This window comes from Wyeomyia smithii, chromosome 2 (assembly GCF_029784165.1).
Source record: "Wyeomyia smithii strain HCP4-BCI-WySm-NY-G18 chromosome 2, ASM2978416v1, whole genome shotgun sequence".
Taxonomy (NCBI): Eukaryota; Metazoa; Arthropoda; class Insecta; order Diptera; family Culicidae; genus Wyeomyia; species Wyeomyia smithii.
Window position 1 is genome coordinate 43,048,376 of NC_073695.1, and position 22,723 is coordinate 43,071,098.

The 22,723-nt window shown below is 39.9% G+C and overlaps 1 protein-coding gene across 1 annotated transcript in view; it reads right to left on the reverse strand.

The window, feature by feature from the left end:
* The window catches only part of LOC129721924 (acid sphingomyelinase-like phosphodiesterase 3a), a 208,316-nt gene extending 187,832 nt beyond the window's left edge, over positions 1-20,484 (reverse strand). The window contains exon 1 of the mRNA XM_055675038.1: positions 19,643-20,484. The gene's annotated coding sequence lies outside the window, so the exon portion shown is untranslated. The remainder of the gene's footprint in view (positions 1-19,642) is intronic.
* Between the last annotated feature and the right edge of the window lie 2,239 nt (positions 20,485-22,723).

Below are 22,723 nucleotides of genomic sequence, written 5' to 3' on the forward strand. Positions count from 1 at the left end.
CACATTTCGTGACCAACGTTTTCACCATTGAAAGGTAAAATAACATATGGCATAAAAATAACTCGCAGTACATACCGCGGCTAGGTGCAAGGACAGGACTATTCTCCGCAGTATGAGGAGTCAAGGAGAACGTGATGTCAATCCGGGAAGCGTCTCTGAACATGTTATCATAGCATTATCTAAAATTTTTAGTTCAAAAAGGTTTCGAAACTATTCGAAATTTAAACTGATCAAAGTTACCCCAAATAAGGAAAATTGAAACAACGACGAAAAAAAAATGTTTTTAATGTTCAAGATGGTTGGTAAACGGCTGGGCAATGCGTACCAGCAGTACACCCGTACTATTTGGCATAGAATAGACCCCAGTGTGGTCCATAGCATAATGCCCAGCAACTCCTATCCCTACCTCCACGTGGTACCGACTGGGATACGAGCAACCAAGGGAAGATCGGTGAACCGGTGGGAACTTGGTCGTATGCTGACAGGGAAGGGGGAGTTGTTCTCCTTGGAGAGCAGCTTGCCTGAGCGTCTGTTCCCCAGGTCAGGGGCGGTTCAAACAGCGACTGATCCGGAGCGGACGGCTGTACTCTGAAATGCGGTGTTTCGCCAGCTACACCCAAGACGGCAGCCCCGTCGCGAGACTAGGCATCGCAGCCCTAGTAAGGCAGCATGCTGAAAATAAACGTACTACGAACAATTCAGAGATATTGCGAATCAGAACAATCGGTATAGACCTAGGCAAACGAAAAAGGACAACGATTGGAAACTTGGCACTTGGTATGTTAGGACTCTGCTCGAACCGGCACGTGCGGGCATCTTGGCCAGAGAGCTACGGAAGGCAAAAGTGGAGGTAGCAGCCATACAAGAGGTGCGTTGGCCTAAAACCGGGGAACGTGAATTCCGGGCGGTCGATCCGACCGCGGGCACTTCTTTCAAGTATCACATCTACTACAGTAGCGGCGAAAGAGCGGAACGGGGTGTCGGTTTCGTACTATTTGGAAACCAAATGAAGCGTGTTATTAGGTGAAGGCCTATTAATGACCGTCTACGCGTATTGAGGATCAGGGGCAGATTCTCCAATTACAGCCTTATCAACGTGTACGCGCCGACAAACGATAAAACCGATGACGTATAGGAGGAGTTCTATGAGCTCCTCGAGAAAACGTATGGAGAGTGCCCACAGCACGATATAAAGATCGTCATCGGAGATACGAACGCACAAGTCGGATGAGAGGAGTTCTTTCGTCCCGTTATTGGTAGGGAAAGCCTTCACTCTACCACCAACGACAACGGCTTGAGGCTAGTGAACTTCGCCGCGGCCAGGGGAATGACCATCTGTAGCACCCATTTTGCACGTCTGAATATTCGGAAGCACACCTGGAGACAACCCAATGGAGAGGCCTGCTCCCAGATCGACCACATGCTGATCGACGGCCGGCACTTTTCAGACGTCATAGATGGGCGGTCCTTTCGAGGGCCAAACATCGACTCGGATCACTATCTCGTGGTATGCAAGATTCGCGCCCGGTTGTCCAATGTATTTAAATCGAGATCGGCGAGGAAGATACATCTAGACATCCAGAGGTTATCAGCGGAAGGAGTTGCTGCAGAGTATACTCGGAAAGTTGATAGACGGATCGGTGAACCAACTGAAGTGGACCTGAACGAGCAGTGGAAGCACATCCATGATGCGGTCAGCGAAACAGCGCGAGAGGTGATAGGCATGACAACGGGAACCATGCGTAGTGGGTGGTTCGATGCTGAGTGCCTAGAGGTGACGGAGGAGAATAATCGAGCCTACGCCAACAAGTTAGTAGCAGCTAATCGTGTAACGCGTCAGATGCGGGAGAAATACCGGGAGGCAAGAGCTGCCGAAAAGAGGCTGCATCGCCGTAAGAAACGTGAGCACTACGATCGCGTCCTCGCGGAGGTGGAGAATTGCTTCACCAGGCACGACACGAGGAGCTTCTATAGAACGATCAACGGAATCAGGAACCGGAACGTGCCAGTACCTGCCATGTGCAATGACAGGGAGGGGAACCTGATTACCGATAAATCGCAGGTGGCCAGGCGTTGGAAGCAACATTTCAAAGTGGTGTTGAACGGCGAGGAAGGGAGGAGAGTCGTCGAGGGGAACAGGATAGAAATTGGGGAGGACGGACAAGCTGTGGACCCACCAACATTGGGCGAGGTGAAGAATGCCTGCAAAAAGCTAAAAAACAACAAAGCCGCTGGGAAGGACGGCTTACCGGCCGGACTTTTCAAAGTTGGGAACGAGCGGCTGTGTAGTGCAATTCACCAGATTATCCTAAGGGTATGGTCTGAGGAATAGCTACCTACGGACTGGTTGGAAGGACTCATATGCCCTATCTACAAGAAGGGACATAGACTCGAGTGTAGTAATTATCAAGGCATAACCCTCCTCAATTCCGCTTACAAAATTCTCTCCCGTATCCTGTTCCAGCGACTGAGGCCGGTGCAGAAAGCCTTTGTTGAAGAATACCAATGCGATTTCGAGTGGGGTGATCTACAACGGACCAGATGTTCACCTTGAGACAGATCCTCGACAAGTTTCGGGAACACAACCTGCAGACACATCATCTGTTTATAGACTTTCCAGCGGCGTACGATACAGTGAAACGCAACGAGCTGTGGCAAATAATGCTAGAACATGGTTTCCCAACTAAACGGATTAAACTGATACGTGCGACGCTCGACGGTTTCACATCATGCGTCAGGACAGCGGGTGAATTTTCGGACGCGTTTGTGACGTTAGATGGTCTGAAGCAAGGTGACGGGCTCTGAACTTGCTGTTCAACAAAGCTTTGGAAGGTGCGATACGAAGGGTAGGTGTGCAGAGGAGCGGCACCATCATCATTAAGTCTCACATGCTTCTGGGCTTTGCGGATGACATTGATATAATTGGTGTTAACCGTAAAGCAGTTGAAGAGGCCTTTACGGCTCTCAAAAGGGAAGCTGCGAGAATTGGACTCACCATAAACACTGCCAAAACAAAGTACATGGTGGCTGGCAGAGAGCGTGGTAGTTCTACGGGTGTTGGTGCTGCGGTGGAGATGGATGGGGATACTTTCGAAGTGGTCGACGAATTTATTTATCTTGGTACTCTCGTGACATGTGACATGTGACATGTGATTGCGGCGGCGAATAGGGCTTATTACGGATTGCGTAGCCAGCTTCGGTCCCGTAGCCTACAGATCCGTACGAAATTTGCGCTCTATAGGACTCTGATCCTCCCGGTGGCGCTCTACGGACATGAATCGTGGACGTGGAAGGAGGCCGATCGACGAGCGCTTGGGGTCTTCGAGCGTAGAATCCTGCGATCAATACTCGGAGGCAAACCAGAGAACGGGATGTGGCGCAGGCGCATAAATCACGAGCTGAAGTATACAAATACGCTGATATTGTCAAGCTGATGAAACACGGCAGATTACAGTGGGCTGGCCATGTAGCACGGATGGCGGATGAGCGACCGGCAAAGATAATATTTAATAGAGAACCGGATAGAGGCCGACGACTTCGAGGCAGACCGCGTACGCGCTGGATGTGTGCTGTCGACAAGGATGCCAGAGCAGCGGGTGTAAGGAGAGACTGGAGAGTAGCAGCCCAAGACCAAGTTTTGTGGAAACGTATTCTGGATTCGGCATAGGATCTTAATGATCTGTCGCCATAAAAGTAAAGTAAGTAATGTTCAAGATTTTCGAAGGGCTTTAAAAATTAACTTCTCAAGTTCTAAGGATGCCAGTATTGGTTTTAAAAATATGAAACCAGTAATTTCAGTTATGAAATACATAAATACCCACGAAAAAGTGAAAGAAATGATCAATGTTACCCCGATTTACGCTACTTATTTTATATCTGTAATCGAAGAACTAACTTTGGCCAGAACGCACCTCTCAATAGAATGTTGTTATGTTATAACAAATGTTATTAATTAATCGATGTAACAATAAATAAAACTACATTCAAGAAAAAAAATTTTTTTTCAAGATAATGTCATTTAAGAACAAATTATCAATAATATGGTATATGTAAAAGGAAAAAGTCTTCGTGTCATTTGCATTCGATTGCAGAAAAGTGCATACTTTATGCTGTACCGATTTGGTCAAGTTGTTGTTTAACAAGGAAGAAAACGCTGCAAAAAATTCAAAATAAAATTCTGAAAATGATTTTGAAGCGTCTTCCTTGGTTTGGTATCAATCCTTAATTGCTACGATAAGCTTTCTTTATAGCCAATAAATTAGCAATAAAGTTAGTTGTAAGTCTACTTCCCCTTTTTGACAAGTGAGTTTAAATCCCTACGATTGATAAGTCCTTTCTGCGAAAGCAAACAAATCTTAACAATTAAAATTACAATTTTTCTAACAGTGTTGAGAAATCACCATTTGTGATTGGACACACATACTCATTTATAATAGTATTTATCATAATTACTTAAACTTCTAACAACCCCCCTTATTTAAAACAAAAAGACTTTTTGTTTCTAAAAAGTTACAGGCAACTAAAAAAAGAATTCAAATACTTCTTTACACGTTCACCGGTTTTTCCACAACCGGGGTGAGCTTGTAAAACCAAAAATTATGATGTTTTCCAAATTTTTTGTTTCTCGAAACTTGCAGCAAAATGTAAGGATAACAGTCCTCCTATCTCAGAATTGTTACTTAATGCATCTTTCCCCTTATTTTCGTAATGAATCCTTCAATTTACTTAAAATTCAGGATCTATATGTACCTGTATATAACTTTTAAATACTTGAACCGATTTCCACCAACGATGTTATGCTGGGCTAGCACTTTATATCAGTTCGCAAGCGGGTTGCCAACATCGAAAGGAAACGATTTTTATCTTGAAAGTCGTGCAGTTATTATTTCTGTATGAACCCCAAACTGCAATCTCAAACATTAATCTTAAGTGATATACTGTTTGGGTTTTTGGTATTTTTCGCACTTCTTTTATTAGCAATATCACTGTTGAATGAAGGGTAAAATGTAACGAGAGGAAGGTCCGTTCAAATCGATTGGCCTGAATTATATTAAGAATCGAACTTACGACCACCCGCTTGTCATCGCGGACTCTGATTTTGGTTGTGATTATTGGTCAACTAATTTTTCAGCGTGCATACGACAATAAGGCTGCCGCAATAATTGAAAACAGACATAAAACCTTAGGAAGTCATTCCTAAAGTGAATTTCAAGAAAATCGCATGTGAAAAGCACAAATTGTAAAATTTTACTTCGTTACTAATTGCGGTGTGCGAAATTGACTTTTTAGGAGTTGAAAAAAATAACGAAATTAGCCCTCAATTTTGGTTTCGTCAAAGCATCGGTTGAGTCAGTCTATAAAAAGATCCACAACAAGCCTCGTCTAAGCCTCGTGGAAAAAATCATCAACTGTAGGCTTTTGAGCTATACTGAATCGTAAGTATTGGGAGTTATTTGTGGAATAGCATTGTTGTAGTGGAAATTTTATTTGCTTTCTCTTGCCAGAAAATTATATTCAATTTCAATTCGCGGGAGTAGGTGTGATTTTGAAGACAATGAATCTCTCAGTGCTTTTTAATAGATAGAAAAATATATAAATAATTTTTCTCAATTGCCTTGAAAACTAAATATATCAGAATTAAATGTAAATAATGGAATATTGCTTTCATCAACATAAATTATTTCTTAGGTTCGATAGTATGATACGCGAAACTCGAGTGTTCTGTTTTACCACGCAGAAAAATATTTATCATGAGCTATTCACACCTAACGCCATTTCGTTTGTGTAGCGCAAACTGCAAAACATTGAATTGTTTTTTGTTGATTCAAGTGTTCAATGTGTATTGGAGTAATAACATACATCGTGACTGGTTCCTTGTTGTATTTCAGGGGCTAATAGAGGGCCACATTTTATGAAAAAAACTCTTCTACCCGTACGTTCGCCCTAACGTTAATCTACTCGGAATTAATCAATTTTTTAGTTTCTTGGATACTCTTCCATGAAGTAACTATTACGTCAAGTGTAAAACATTTCACAATTCCATTAGCTTCATTTGAACGCTGAATGTTCTACCACATACAACTGTTAAATGTCTAAATAAATGTTAAAAGTAACATTCTGAGAGCAAAAATAATAATAAGTAGTACTGTTTTGAACGTGTTTTTATGTTTTATCTAAAAAAAAACCGTAGTTAACATCATTATTTTTTTGCTCGAATTAAACGTTTTTAACCGCTCTTCACTACATTCTTTAACACAAACTCTCTATCTGCGTTAGCTTTCGACAAATTTCATTTTTCATGCAGCATAAAACCCTTAGAATTGCTCTAAGTGGTACACACTTAGAGTTACAGCTACTTTATGGAAGAGTATCCAAGAGATATAAAAGATGAATAACTTCGGGTAGGTTAACGTTAGGACATATGTGTAGATGAGTTCTTTCATCAAATGTGGCCCTCTTTTAGCGCCTGTAACACCCCCAACAGAGAACCAATCACCCTGTATATAAATTTAGGTTCTCAATTCAACTTCTATCACTCACTTGCAGCATTTTCAGAACCCATGAGCCTTATTATTGTAATGAACTGCGATGTTGTTCGAATCGAAGAGACTACTAAGCCGTGAACCTAAAACATTTTGGTTGTAAATGAACAGATTTTTTTTTAAACTTACCATACATTTCTCTCCAGGAGAAATCCCTCATCATATATCAATTTGAAATGGTTTGTTCAAGATCTAAGTGGACTATTTCACCTTGCAGTCATATCTCGAATGTGGTTGCACAATCAAAATCGGAACAATACCGAGGCATCCAGAGCATGCATCTAATCCCAGATGGCTTTAATAATAAATTCAATCGCTTTCGTTTTGAATAATTGAATTCAACTGATGCATTCCGCATATTTCCGAATGTGTTGCCAGTCGGTGGCATCGTATAACTATTCCAACTCCATTGCTCGTTCGACACTAGATCCATGGGTGGAGTGAGAACAAATAAAACACTGTCCAACCGTATGCCAAATCAAAGTCAATCCCACTTAATAGCGGCACCCGTTGGTGTTGCCATGAAAGGGTTCATTAACGTGATAAAATCGAACGAATCCAGTTTACCATTCCGACATTCCCATTTTTTTTCGGGTGAGCCCGCATCGGTGACGACGGGGTGAAAATCGATTTCCATCATATGTGCTGCCTCACAGTAGGCACCGGATGTCGGTTGGTTCCGTCCGTGAAGCCTGCCACGGCTGTCAAGTCATGGCGGAAAGTCTTTTCACGGCCCTCCCACCCCCACCGGCAGCAGAACAAACAATTTCGGTAATGATGTTCCCGTTATTTTCTCCTCGTTCATTGATAATTTCTTTTTCCAGTGTCTGATTCGATTCGTCGGCCGCAACGGAACAGACACCTTCTGACACCTGTGCTGACGTGAGCACTCCAATCGGCAAGTCAATTCTTCTTCGTCTAACCATCGACGTTCTCGTTGTCGTAGTCATCGTCGTCGTTAGGACTTTTCTATTTGCTACCGGCTGTGCCGCCGAACGTGGGCGTTTGTCGGCTTACGGGATTTTCCACGCAAGAGCACAACAAAAAAAGACGGCTAAAAAAAAAACGAAATAATGAGTGGCGTCACGTTCAGGCGAAAGTGTGTAAATCGCAAGGAATCATTATGGGTATTCATGTCGAGCTCGTAAACAAATACCCAGCCGTAAAAATACTCACCTCCATTGACGAGTAACGGAAGATACACGGTTTACGGCTGGGTATTTGTATACGAGCTCGATGTGAAGACCCCTATTAATTTAACAGGTGAGCATCGCCGTATAGTCATTGTTAGGGAGTTGGTATCTCGCTTGAAGGGTACTCTACGGGGAATTCCCGAGGTAAGCAGATACTAGAACCTGTTTGTGAGTGGTAAGTAGAGTTCTTCAATCGGTTTGTTCCGTATCATCTTAAAGATGAACTGGTCTCTGTTCTGGAGGAACAAAAATTTGTCGCCGAACTAACCGTATGTTGCTGGTAATTTATTTGCCTAAATCGAAACTCCACCAACAATTCGACTAGTGACCTTTACGATTCTGACTCGCAAACTTTTTATGCTCCCATAAAATTTACTGCGAACCATTTGTAGAAACAAGCGACCCCTTACTGGATAAAACGATTCTGCCGTAACAAAAACTAATCAATAAAACCGTTCGTGTGTGGTGCCGCAATAAAATTGCTTTTATCTTAGTCGGTATTTTTCTTAACCCCGGCATGCATATGTTTTTATTCTGTTTCATGCAAATATAAAACCTGACTTCCGGCCGAACGCGAATAAAAAGCACAACACTTGCCAACATTGATCACAATATACTACACACATGTAAGCGTTTTTATTTTTGTTTTTTTTTGGATTTAGAAAATCCCAGGGGACCTTCTGATGTTACTCGCACTCGTACTAGGGAGCTACAAAAAGTAAAATCGAATTTTCAATGATCGATCGAGACACCGCTGCTGCACACGAGCCTCGCCCATCTGTCCCCGTGGGCTAGAAAATCCTATTTATTTATTCGAGCTGGTTATCAATTTCCTCTGTTGAACTCTGGCTGGGCCTTGAAGCCCGTGTTATAGCTGCCCATTACGGTAGGGTTATTCAGAGCGGCTTTCAGGGGCTTTTGTGCCATGTTATTGTTTTTGTTACCAAAAAAGCTGCCCTGCCTCCGAGAGAGCTGAATGCCTACAGTCGGTAGACGGATGGAAATTTGGCGGTCTGTTTGTTTGTACAAATAGGCAATTTTCTTTTCAATCAATTTTTTTTCGGGTTTCAGGATGATCGGTTATAACATTCGACGCGCCACGTTCAAACGTGCGCGTTTTAGAGACATAATTTTTCACATAAATTTTGTACAATGTGAGCGCTTTTATGATTACGGATGAGTTACTTGTTGGGATTATTTGAGAGATCGATAGAGGGCCATATTTGATGAAGAAAAACTCCGCTATGCATATGCCCTAACGTTAATCTTCTCAGAATTATCCAACTTTTAAATTTCTTGAATGCTTTTTCTTGAAGTGACTGTAAACTTACATGTATACATTTGAAGCAATTTTATTGTATTTATTTGAAGGTTAAGAGAATTTTCTTTCAATACAACATTTCATATTAAGGACGCAAAAATGTTTTAAAGTGATGTTGTTTCAATTGTCTTCTAATGTTGTCTCACAAAAAACGTAATCAAAATCATTGATCCTTAACCGAATCAAAAGGAATAATCAAATTAAACCCTTAAAACCGCTCTACAGTTCGTTTTCTGACACCAACTCTCTATCTGTTTCAGTTTTTGAAAAATATCAATTTTGATGATGTATGTTTAGTGAAGAATTTGGGTGAAAAAGTTATCACACATTTCAAAACAAATGATGAAAATTAAGAAATTTCAAATTGTAAAAATAAAATAAAAAATAAATGTAAAAATGTTATAACTCTAGATCAGGGGTTCCCAGATCTTTTGCTCGAAGGAGCACTTTTTCAAACTAAAATATTTGGCGAAGCACCTGCATTTGTTACTCAATGGGTAAATTGATTCAAAAATGCTGGTTGACTAGAAAATTTAGACTTTAGTGTTACTTAAGGCTCTGCTGCGACCTGTCACTTCTTCCGAGAACGTCCCTATCTTTACCTGTTCGGGATGCTAACTTTGGTAAGAGTAACCTTAGTGAAGATCGGGTCCCATCCTTGGTGGTAAACTAGGTCGTATGCTAACTTAGAATAATGTCTGAAATTGTCTGTTTTTCTCCTTGGCGTCATCAGAGGCGAACGAGGCGTCGATTTCGTCATGTAAGGGAAACAGATCAACGTGTTATTAGTTAGAGGTTGGAACCAGGCTTTGTTTTGCTCATCTTCATCTTAATGAGAAAACAGTTTTCTTACCTCCTAAAAACTTTGAGCTTACATACAATGTGCATCACACCATCTGCTGTAGAGAGAGCGCAGAGTAATAGTTTCTCTGACGAAAAAACACTCCTAATTTGACAGAGCAAAAACCCAGTGAAACTCTTGTAAATTGCTCATCCGCGCAAACAAGAAAAGCAAAATAAATTCAACTGAGCATTGCGTTACCGTTCTCATCGCTCTGGGGTGCGGCAAAAACAGTATAAAATCGAACTTTCTGCAGAATACGCACCCATGGTGAGTTGTGAATCTTGTGAATAATATTAAATTCGAAAACGGTTAGAATGTGGCTTCAATGTGAACCTAAATGTTCTGATATTTGGCCAACTTCTCTTCTAGTAGAGGAACTAACGAGTAAACTAACGAAAACTACTATCTCTTAAACTGAGAGAGCAAACAAATGTTCACCCCTCACATGCGATGATTAAAAGTGAAAAGGGACTCTGCGACTGAAATACTCTACGCCTAAATGTGGATAATTACTCACTCTGTGTGAGAGAAAGTCGAGTTCTCCAAGGGGTTTGCCAGGTAGAGAAGTACATTTGAGCAAAAATCAAGAGAACGGAAGAAGCCTGGTTCTACTACACTAACGACGAGCGACCAGCACTATATTCATGGCTCGGTGCAGTACTGTGACCTGTGCCAGCATGTTTTCTTTCAAGACATCAGTTTTAATAACATTCTAACAGCAGATCGTTTAATTGTCTAATACCCCATTCACACTACACCGCATATCACCTGATATTAAGCGATTCGTGCTATCAAGGCCATATCACCATCCAGATACCTGATATCCCATACTATCGAGCTGTCAACGGATATCACCTCGGCTACATGCTATCGCGGATATCATGTTCGAAAACGAATAATAACCACATTTCCAGCAGTTGGCAACACGGCCAACAGACATTTGACGCAACCCTACAAAGTTCGCAATTCACGTTGCATGCGAGAAACAAGGAAGGAAATATTTTTGCTATTTTCATGCCGCACATTTTAACAATTGCATATGATAGTTGCGTTGGTGCGAGCCAACTAGCTGACATCTCTATCCTAATCCCATTGCCTTTTTTGTTTTCTTTTTTCAATTTCCAAGCAAATGTCAAATCATATTAGCTCACTGTAATGTGAACGCTCGAAGTGATATCCGATATCATCTGGCGATATCAGGTGATATCCGGCGTAGTCTGAACAAGGCATAATAGAGGAGGTTGTCACGAACTTTCCGAAAAAGCTTCACTTTCAAGACATCAAAATAGTCTTGGCTCATAGAAGCAAATTTTAGTTGTTGACCTACTGGGACGGGAAGATTCTGTAAATTTTTTTTGCCACTGATATAGAGGTTGTCATAACGGGCAGCTGGTGTCTACACATGAAGTCTGTGTCAGGTGTGCTCGCATGTGATTGGTACATTGCTCGTGGAAATTTGACCTTGAAAATTTTTATCAATTTTCACTGTTTAACAATGAAGTAATAATGATAATTGAAGAATCACAAATTTGTCCATCATTTTATCATTTCAAAGACATATTGATTGTTGTAAACCGTCATGTGATTACATCAGTATTACCGTTTGAAATCTTTCATTCCAACGTCACACCTTGGTTTTGGTTTTCCGCAAAATGTATCTTGATATAGTGCGGTTAGACGTAGTCCTACGTCAAAAAAACAGGCGTTAGTTTCAGTTCTAGTTTTAGTTGCAGCTCGTATTCGACAGCGAAGATGAAAAATTTGCCTCTAGCATATAAGATTTTCTAGTAATAGGATTATCTGGTTTTAATTTTATGTTTGTGCTTTTTCTCAATTATTCTTGTGTGGTTAATGACTCACATACTGGCAGGAATAAAATCATGATGCATCATAAATGCGCAAACATGCACAGATTTTTTCCTGGACGTGTTTCAAAAAACTTGTATCTATTTTAAAATGAGCCTTTCCGAAGGTTAATTCGGAAGGTAAAATTTCAAAAATATTCAATGCAAAATATATCTATGCGTATAAAAATGCAGTCCGGTCTGTCTGTCTGTCTGTCTGATCTATATAGACTTGGAAACTACAGAATCTACCAACGTGAAAATTTGTATGTAGAGATTTGTTAGACCGAGAAAGGTTCCTATTTGGTTTGAGACCCCTCACTCCTCTGGAAGGGAGGGGTTCCATACAAATGAAACACAAATTTCTACACATCTCAAGAACTAACCAACTAATTGGAACCAAATTTGGCATGTGAATGTTTTTAGAGGTGACAAATATGTCCATACTGGTTTGACACCCCTATCTCTTCTATGAGGGAGGGGTCTCATACAAATGAAACACAAATTTCTGCACATCTCGAAAACTAACCAGGCAAATGGAATCAAATTTAGAAGGTGAATGTTTTTAGTGGTAACAAATATGTCCATAATAGTTTGACACCCCTCCCTCTTCTGGAAGACAGGGGTTTCCTTCACATGAAACACAAATTACTGCATATCTTGAGGAATAACCAAGAATTCCCTAGAACAATATTGGTTTTATCAAAGTTTTAAAGCACTTAATACTGTTAAAACAGCGCTATAAACCTTTGATAAAACCAGCTTTGTTACTTGGGTTGGAACCAAATTTGGCATGTTGAGGTTTTGGAGGCAAAAATATTTTCATGGTGGTTCGGCACCCCTTTCACTTCTGGATGGGTGGGCTCTTATATATAAATCAAACACAAATTTCTATGGTGGTTTGGCACTCCTCCGTACTTTGGAAGGGGAGGAATGTCTCCCATACAAATTTAGCAGATATTTCAACCAGGTTTTCCCGTAAACAGCGTAAAATGATAGGGTCGATGCACAGCAGCCAAAACTCGACTCCAGACGCCACTTTTGAAGATGGAATCTTCCGGTTTCTAATATTGGTGCTTCTGGAACCAGGATGACGCCCGGAGACCAGAAAACGAAAATGAAACTGTTGGAATCGAAATGGCAGCGCGAAATATTCAGTTTCATTGTTTTGTTTCGAAAATGTACTTTGAGTATGTGCAAACCTTTTGTGCTCAATACAGGCATAATTTACTAAGATGTTTTATTAAAAATCAGTCGAAGAAAACCGTAACAACCTTTCCAAGGGAAGTGCTATCGATGTTCTTGGATCGGAAAGAACTAACATTTTTTTAATACCCCTTTCCAGAACTGTATGAACAAAAACTGATAAAAATGAAAAAACTGCCAAAATTTTGAGCATACTGTTAGAGTAATAGAGGGTATAAAATGCCGTAGGTATATAACAAAAATCGGTTTTTCTTGAAATATATGACAAAAACGATGAGAAAAAATAATTTTGTAGAAGGTGCTAACTTTATTTCGATGCGTTTCTCGAATTGGATTTTGAAACAGGTGATTTAAACCAAAGAATGCGCTCGCTTTGATCCCCGCGTTAAACAGTTCAGGCCGAGAAGCCGAAATGAAAGATTTTACCGCGGCAGATGCTCGTAAAGCGATGAGATCAAAGACAGACCTGCCTACTGGAATGAAGCAATTCGGAGTTTTTCGCCTATGGAACAGGCTTTAACTAATTCACGGGAAGCCTTGAATAACAGGAGGTAATTTATGAATAAGAAGTTCATGACAATTAAAAGTAAAGAGATAGATGATAAAATGTAGAGTTTATTTGTTTTCAAACTACATGTGATTTCATTGAAATGAAAATTTTATAATCATTTTTTATGATCATTTTGTTTTGCCTTTCTCCTAGAAAGGTATAGCAATCACTGGAAAAACCAAAGGTACAAAAGTGGTCCCAATGGCCGAATGGCATATACCACTCGACCCCTTTCGACGAGCTGAGTATTTTCTGTATGTATGTATGTATGTATGTATGTGTGTAAGTGTGTATGTGTGTGTGTATGTGCAACTTTTTTTTCTCACTCACTTTTCTCAGAGATGGCTGGACCGATTTTAATAAAATTGATTGCAAATGATAGGTCTAGTTGCGCCATAGGTTGCTATTAAATTTCATTGAAATCGGATTTTTAGTTTAGAGGTTATGTATCAAAATGTAAAAATCACGAAACATCAATATCTCAGAAACCACACAACCGATTTCAATAAAACTGCTTTCAAATGATTGGGCTGTCTCCAGAACCCTTAACTTTTAAATTTCGTTATGATTGAACATATGGTTCAAAAGTTATGTAAAGAAAAGTAAACCTGAGATTGTTTAAACTCACTCATTTTTCTCAGTGATGGCTGAACCGATTTTCACAAAATTAGTGTCAAATGAAAGGTTTAGTTGCACCATAGGTTGCTATTGAATTTCATTGCAAACGAATTGTAACTTTGTCCGTTGTTCATAAAAATGTGAAATCACAAAATGAAAGTAAAAATATTGACTATCTCCTAACGATCACTGGCTAATTAAAAGGTAGAAAAGCGATCCAAATGGCCAAATGTCATATACTACTCGAATCAGTTCGACGAACCAAGCATTTATGCATGTATGCATGTATAAGTGTATAAGTTTGTGTGTGGGTGTGTAAGTGTGTATGTGCACCTTTCTTTCGCACTCACTTTTCTCAGAGATGGTCTGACCGATTCTTTCTATCTTGGTGTCGAATCGAAGATCTATTTGCCGCTTAGGTTGCTATTGAATTTCATTGTAATCAAACTTTTAGTTTTGGCGCTGCGTCAGAATGTGAAAAACGCTCTTATATCTCAGAAGCTATGAACATAGTTGAATTAAAATTAATGGGCTTTTAAACCCTTAAACAATGAATTTCATAATGTTTAAACATGTGGTTTGAAAGTTATAGAAAGAAGCGTGACCCGCAGACTGTTCAAAACTGTACTGCCGTTCCAATCATAGTAGTACCATTTTCTACACAAACCTTATGCACGCTGGGACAACTATGCTTGGAAGGGCAGTGTGGCTACGATCAAAATATGTGGCCTCAACATCATTTAAATTTGATATTGTACTAATTTAATGTTTACGGCCTTGCTCGGGATTGAAGTTGAAATTGAAATTCATATCTATCATTTCACTTTTTACCTTTCTCCTAGAAAGATATATAGAAAGATATATAGATATCACTGCAAAAACTAAAGGTAGAAAAGTGCTCAAAAGGGCCGAATGTCGTAAATCATCCGACTCAATTCGACGAGCTGAGCATTTTCTGCATGTGTGTGTATGTGTATGTGTGTGTGTGACGCTCTCCCAATCTCATCCGATTTTCTCAGAGATGGCTGAACCTATTTCAATGAAATGAATTGCAAATGAAAGGTCTAGTTGCCCTATAAGATCCTATTGAATTTTATTGTAATCTGATTTCTAGTGTAAAGGTTATGTATCAAAATGTAAAAATCACGAAACATCAATATCTCAGAAACTACACAACCGATTTGAACAAGTTGGTTTCAAATGAACGGGCGACCTAAATTTTATGAAGATTAAACTTGTGGTTCATAAGTTATGGAAAGAAACGTGTTCTGGAGACTATTTAATCTCACTCATGTTTCTCAGAGATGGCTGAACCGATTTTCATAAAATCAGTGTCATATGGAAGGTCTTGTTGCCCCATAAGACCCCAATGATTTTGGTTTTTTGCAAACGGATTATTACTTTGCCTGTTATGTTTAAAAATGTGAAATCCAGCTATGAAAAGAAACATATTCCGAAAACTACTTGGACTCACTAACTTTTCTCAGAGATGGTTGACCCGATTTCCACAGAATTCGTATCAAATGAAAGGTCTAGCTGCCTCATAACACCCTATTGAATTTTGCTGTAATCGGACTGTAACTTCGTCTGTAATGTATCGAAATGAGAAAATCACGAAACTTCATTATCTCAGAAACTACACAACCGATTTGAACAATATTGATTTCAGATGAACGGGCTAGTAAAGGTTTAACTGATGAATTATGAATTAAGAAGACTATTCAACAATATACCTGCTTTAATCAATATGGCCTCAACGTGATTTAAATGTGATATCGTACTATCTGAACGTTCCCGGTATCGCTCGTGATTAAATTGTTCGAAATTAAGAGCCATTTCTTTTTTTTCGCTATTTCTTCAGCACTAACATTACGTTAAATTTCTTATTTTATACTTTAATAACAACATCAATGTTTTAGAACCCAAAGAGTGAATATACCTTTATTGGATTTAAGCATTCATGTAAATCTATTTTTACAAATGATAAGTTTGAATGAGAAAGGCTGAGTCTGACCGCTAGGTGGATTAATTTAGGTTGTTTAATGGTGCTCATTGATCTGCGGCCCTCAAATTTATAATAGGATGTAACATAATTCGATAGAAAGAGATGAGAATTATTGGTCACATATGTGGTGATAACGAATTTAAGCTACAGTCATAGAATAGCTCATATAAAATGTTTTTTTTTTCGATTCTTATAATAATGGTTGCAGCTTCTAGCACTTCAACTTCTTAGCAATCAAAGATCTTTCAATACACTATTTAATAAACCGGAGGGAAACCAAGCAATAACACTCCGTTTACTACTTGTTCTGATTACAAACCACAGAACCAAATATAAAACTAATGTTCTTCTACATCTGTCACTTGTTCTAGAGTCATCAATCAAATGATTTTAATTGTCCATACTAGGGCAGGAAACATGTTTTAAACAGCTCTAGGCGTCATGTGTATTGACACGAAATACTCGAAATCTGTAAGGTGAATTGCAAACATAACGTTTCCGTTAAAGAATGGACAAAAATTGCCGATTTTTTATGGGTTTACCTTTAATCGCACTGACGAAACTAGTTATGCATCATCAATCATAGTAACCCATGAGTTAGCAAAAAAAAATGAAAACTCTATCAGTCAAACTCTAACTGTGATGACGAAAAAAGTGATGCTACTCCGTTCAGAAGTGTGCGCGTTCGAAAAACGGTACCCCGCCACGTCAAAAACGGACATCGTGCGGCACTTTGTGGACGCCGGGTATGCCCGTTCCGACATCTACAACATCTTGACACTATTGGACAACGATCAGAGCATCGAAAGAAAGGTCGGTTCCGGACGGCCAAAGACTTCGAGCGACAAGAAGCTTCAAATGATGCTGAAGAGGAAGACCGAGAGAAAACTGGCTAAATCGCTGCGTGCACTTGGCCGGGAGGTTGGTGCATGCGGTAAAACAGTGAAAAAGGATCTGGAGAACATGGACATACATGTCAGGAAGCGGCAGTCCCGTACACTGGTCTCTGAGCTGCAGGCAATGACGCAGCGACAGCGGTTGAATAAGATGCTCAAGTTGATTTTCCCGGCGAATCGCGACGTGGCAGTGGTGATGGACGACGATAGGTCTCACCCTGGATGGCAACGATTGGTAGGGTACTTTTTATTTCACTTCTCCCACGAAATTTATTTCACACACCAAGTTTCCCAAGAAGGTGCTGCTGTGGCTGACAATCAGCGAGTAGGCGGATGTCAAAGCCGCTCTGCTTTCGCTGCGGGCTAGCCGTGAACGGGGAAATTTATAGTACGAAGTGCCTGCCAGAAGTTGCGTCGTTCATCAAGAAATACCATAAGGGCGAAGACACGGTGTTCTGGCCAGATTTGGCGTCGGGCCACTACTCGAAGCGATCGTTGGAGGACATTGAGCGGCTGAATATCGATGTGGTACCGAAGTCGGCGTTAATGACTAGCGATTATACCGCCGTTATTGTAGCTTTACTCGATTGGTTTTTGCAGGAAATTTTAATAAGCTGGTTGACGTAATGAAGTCGACTATAATTTTTTCAAATTTTTCTCTTCCTCAAAGCTTTTGGTGTGCTACTCGGTGTTCCTCCAAAATAATCCAATCAAGAAAAGAATTAACACTCCTCTTCCTGCTGAAGTAATGCTCGGAAAATTAATCATGGAAGGCGTGAGGATTTCACAAGCTTTAAGACACGTATTAATTGACCGTAATTGTCCAGGCTCAACTAAGTACCGTACTTTCGAAAGAATCGACAGTGAAATCAGCTTCTAAACGACCATGTGTCGTTATGGTAATATGGTTTCGAAACTCTGCTTTACAAATATTTGACAATAATTATATGCAAGAGTAAACACTAATTCGATGCTTTGAAATATCATTTTACACAAATCAATCAATTAAGAAATATTCCGCTTATTCTGAATATATCTGTCTCGTTTATGAACACGCCCTCCTACAACTGCCCAATCTGACAAATTGGAGTAACGTTGCAGTAAACGTTTGTTTATTTTTGATCTTCTGGGAATCAATGTTGATAACTCGGAGCTGATTGAACGAGTTTAATTCAACGTCCCATCTAGCATTATTAAACGATCGTTATTCTTTAAATTTTAATTGCACCAAATTAAAAATTTGAAAAATCAAAAAAATACTAGAAATTAATCCTACGAATTTACACCGCTTTAATTCCAGACTGACCAGAATAAACCGGTTAAACTGCAAATTGGGCAAACCTTTACTAAAAGAACCAAATAAGAACACCGAAAGTTTTAGAAAAATAACAAAAATCATATTTAAAAAAAATGTTTATTACCAAGCACCTAATATTCGATTAAAAATTCTGTTTTCCAAAAATTCTTCCATTGTACGTCAGAAATAATTGATATTTCGCTATAAACAAGATTAATGTGTAATTTTTTTCACCCAAATCCCACTAACAAATAATGGAGAAATTCACCACAGCTATAGAAATTATTATTCGTCAATTTTGTGCTACTACAGCTTTTCCTACAGATTTCATGAAAGTTGACGCGTGTGTAAGAATTTGAGCTTAATGTTAGTTCACTATTCTTCCGTTAAGCCAATTCGTGCGAAATTGATATTGTATCAATAACCGCAGTCTGAACTTTGTAGTAGAACATCTCAATCAAGTGGCGAATTTCAATCGGAAATATTATGGCAAAGCGTTTTAATTGCCCTCTGCTCCCCCCCATATGTTTCAAAACTCGTAATATGTCGACACGAGTATGAAGTAATTTCCTTTTTTTCATTCTCTCCACACAACAAGACCCAAACAACCACTCATTCAAGCTCGGTTTCGAACCATTTCTAAGCCCGGGGCCGGTTGCCTCTTGCTTCGTGCTGCGGCACGGACTGACTGCGGTTGGATTAGCTACTCTCCCTCCGGCAGTCCGGAAAGAATAGTGGAAATTGAACGTTTCGCGTGAACGGAAAGCTAAATATGATCCGTTCGCGGTATTTCACCGAGGAGGGGTTCGTGTATTGTTAGCCTTGTGGCGTGCAGTTAAGGTTATTGTTTGATGTTTTTTTTCCTTTGAAAAAGAACGTAGCGGAATTAGTTGCTATTTTCTCCACAGTCCAAATACTCAACTCGACAGGAAAAAATGCTATAAGGTTTAAAAAAAAATTGGTTTTACGACATTTTAACTTGAAGCTTCAGATAAAACTCCACAAAAACTATTAAACTGTGACATATTTGACTTCCGTTAAAAAATAGTACTAAAGCTTCTATAGGTACTTCTCCAGTGTCATGCCGTGAGCATAGTATCATGTGACCTAGCATGCCACCACTTTCATTTTTCAACACAAATAAAAAAAATCCTCTCATACTTTTTCCCATTCGCTACTTGCGCGTGTAAAAACAGTCGCAGTAAATATTGATGGAACAAAAGTTTCTCGTTAACCAAGCCGAGTGTTTCCCTAAAGCAAAAAACTCACCCAAAAGCAGCAGTAGAATAAAATCTCATAAAAAAATCGAAAAAGAATCGTAAATACCATTAGCGAGCCTCCGCCATCGAGCCAGCTGGAACGTTTCGGTAATTGGTCCCCCGTTGGTTAAAATGCAGTCTTTCTCCAGTTTACTCTTCGCCTGGTTCAGATTATCCGCACCGTGCTTCGCGACTTCAGTATCTTCTCAGTCATCGAAGAAAGTGAAAGGAGCAAGCAGAACTGAACAAAAAAAAATACTACACACTCACTCCTAACGCACAGAATATTCGATCGAACCACCTTATGAAGGAAGAATCACGCTTCCTAACGAGTTCCCGGCTCGAGACCCGTAAATATTTCCTTCTTATTGGCACCGGAGCTCGCTTCCCACCGCCGTTTGCTGCCTTCGCCACTTTCGTTAATCAGAAATCTATGTTTAATGCAAATCGGGCATACACTCACACACCTTCTTTTACCTGCGCTACGTTCATATCTTAGCGCTACGTATCCTTGTATGATCCGTATGAGCCTACTAACGCCACCACACCGAACCGACAGACACTTCCTCCTATAGGGGCGTTCCGTCACACGTCGTCGTCCTACGCACCGTGATGTGGTTTCGACACGTTTTTTCGCCTCTACCTTTTTGGCAAATTTTCAAAAGAAATTAATCTCTGCTTGTTCCGCTCGGGACCGTTGGAAAAAGCATCCTAGGAAATGTGAACAGCACCCAAAATGGGCCAATTGGGCGAACAGATTTCCCGAAAGAAAAACTCACACAGTAAGCACACCCAGCTGATGTGGTATAGACCATACACACACTGGTCGGAACAACCGTACCGCGAGGACACCACGGAAGAAAACCACGTCCGAACGGGCTGACGGTATCACATTAAACTGATCAATTCAATAGCAGCGGCCGAAAGTCGTCCTAGTGGCCTCCTGTTGTCGTCCTGTTGGCCACGACAGAGAGAGAGAGCGCAAAGCTTCCAGATGATGATTTGAAGTTTTCTCCGCGAGCAATCGGCTTATTTGGGTGGATCAGCGCATGCCCGCTGGAAGGAGCCCGAACCGGACTGTCAAAACCGTGAGTACCTGCAAGAGTAAGAGCTCTAAGCCGACACTGTTGCATCTGATGTTCGGGAAAAAAGCTCCCCTGCTGCCGGATTCCACAACCATAACCTAGATTCAGACGAAACGGCGAAGGGAAAGCAGTGCACAAGACAATACCGATTGCACACTCTCGGTGGATTCTGGCGTGTGTTTGTTTGGCTTGAATAAGACTTTCCCTATTCATGGTGCCTCGGAAGAATGACGAAACCGGGAGCAAACGTAGGAAACATAACCAACATGTTTCTGTACGTTGTCGGTTGGCTGACTGACTCCGGTTTGTTGGCTGGCTGGCTGGTTGGCTAACGTTAGACAAAGAGAAACGAAAGGGAAGATATCGTCGACATAATTCCGTTGAAACTTCAATATAACGTGTCTTGCATGGCACGGCAGACGAAAGTTCTGTTTGGCTTAACAGTGTAGAGTGTATCGCTTGAGGGAGGATGACGAGGCTTATGATGGTGCTGACGAAGAAAGTTTAGATGTATTTAAAAACTATGAATTAACTGCACGCGGGACATGGCATAATAGGTCAAGGATTAGTAGTTCTGTTTTTAGTTAAAGGGTTTATTTTAGTTGGTGGGATTTTCAATCATTCATTCGTTGAAACCAATAAACTAGAAACAAATAAAACTCATTTTGAAAACACTATTGAAATTACTTTTAATCTGTACACATTGAGCAACGTCACCGAACAACTTTATTTCGATTTAATTACACTTTTGCATGCGCATATACCTATTTCATTTCAACTTTTCTTGTTTAAATAATAAGTTCTGAGATGGCTAAACAAATAGGTCACTGAAAAAGCATTATAAATTTTAATTTCATATCACAAAATTGCTGGATTGGAAAAAAGGAATAGAGTCGTTTTTTCATACATACTTTTAACTATTACTAACGAATTTTTCTTTCTATCAAAACGTTTCAGACGAAACTATCTTTAAACTGCTAAAGGATAGAAGTAATTACAAGCAAAATTCTGTTTTTCCTATGATTTCGAATATATCGGAACTTACGAGTTATTAATTTGTGTGCAATGTCAATCAAAAATCTAGAATTAAAATATTTATCAGTCGTCCCTTTAAAATATATGTTTGTTGAGAATTTACACAATTTCCGATGATTGTTCAGTGCAGCAATTTATTTCATAGATGTTTTACAACACTCTTTTTATTACTTTGCAGATACTTTTACTAGTTTAGGATGAATGAATACCAAACAATCGAAAATCTCTTCATATGATTTCACTGGACAATACAAATTTTTCTTCAAAGCTCTACCTAGAAAAATATAGAAGATTATACTTTTCAACCAGTTTTGTGAAATTTGGTTCCCTTAACCAACTCGAAAGTGCGTCAAAAGGATACATAGTTACTGCTCGTCGGGTCCGTCACGTTTGATTGCGAGAAAACTTCATTTAAATCTTTGAAATCTTTATGCATTCCGAGCTGGCTTAGGGCAAAAAAACTTTAATCTTTCATTTTTTCCAGTTTGATCTCAAAGGATTTTTTTTTGCTTTTGACAAAGCAGGTTTGTAAGATTATAGGGTAAAGTAACCTTCGCTTTAATAACCTAAATAATGGACCACCCGTCAGATTAACACAATTTCTTCAAAAATAAATCGAAATTTATTTATGAGGGAATAATAAATTCTCCTGATAACAGAGTGAAAAACTGTTTTCACACTGAAAATTTGACAGCACATAAATTGCCAGCATCAGAAATCGTTTGTGTGTGGTCAAAATACGGCAGCTTTTCATTAGAACACAAAAACAGCTTTTTAATAGAGGAAGTACCATTGCACCTGCCGCTGCTGCCATTGCCTTTTCTGATACCCGCTGCAGCTACCAGCAGCACCCTTTGCTATCAGCTGCCGCTAATGCCACTACTGCTGCTACCCATTGCTACTTATAGCGAATTGCTCACCTCTGCTGTCAAAACCCTTTTTTATTCGCTCGATTTTGACCTAGTTTTGACCTAGCGTGCTGCCCGAAGCGCACTATAAATATTGTCAGCTTCAACCCACTACCGCAC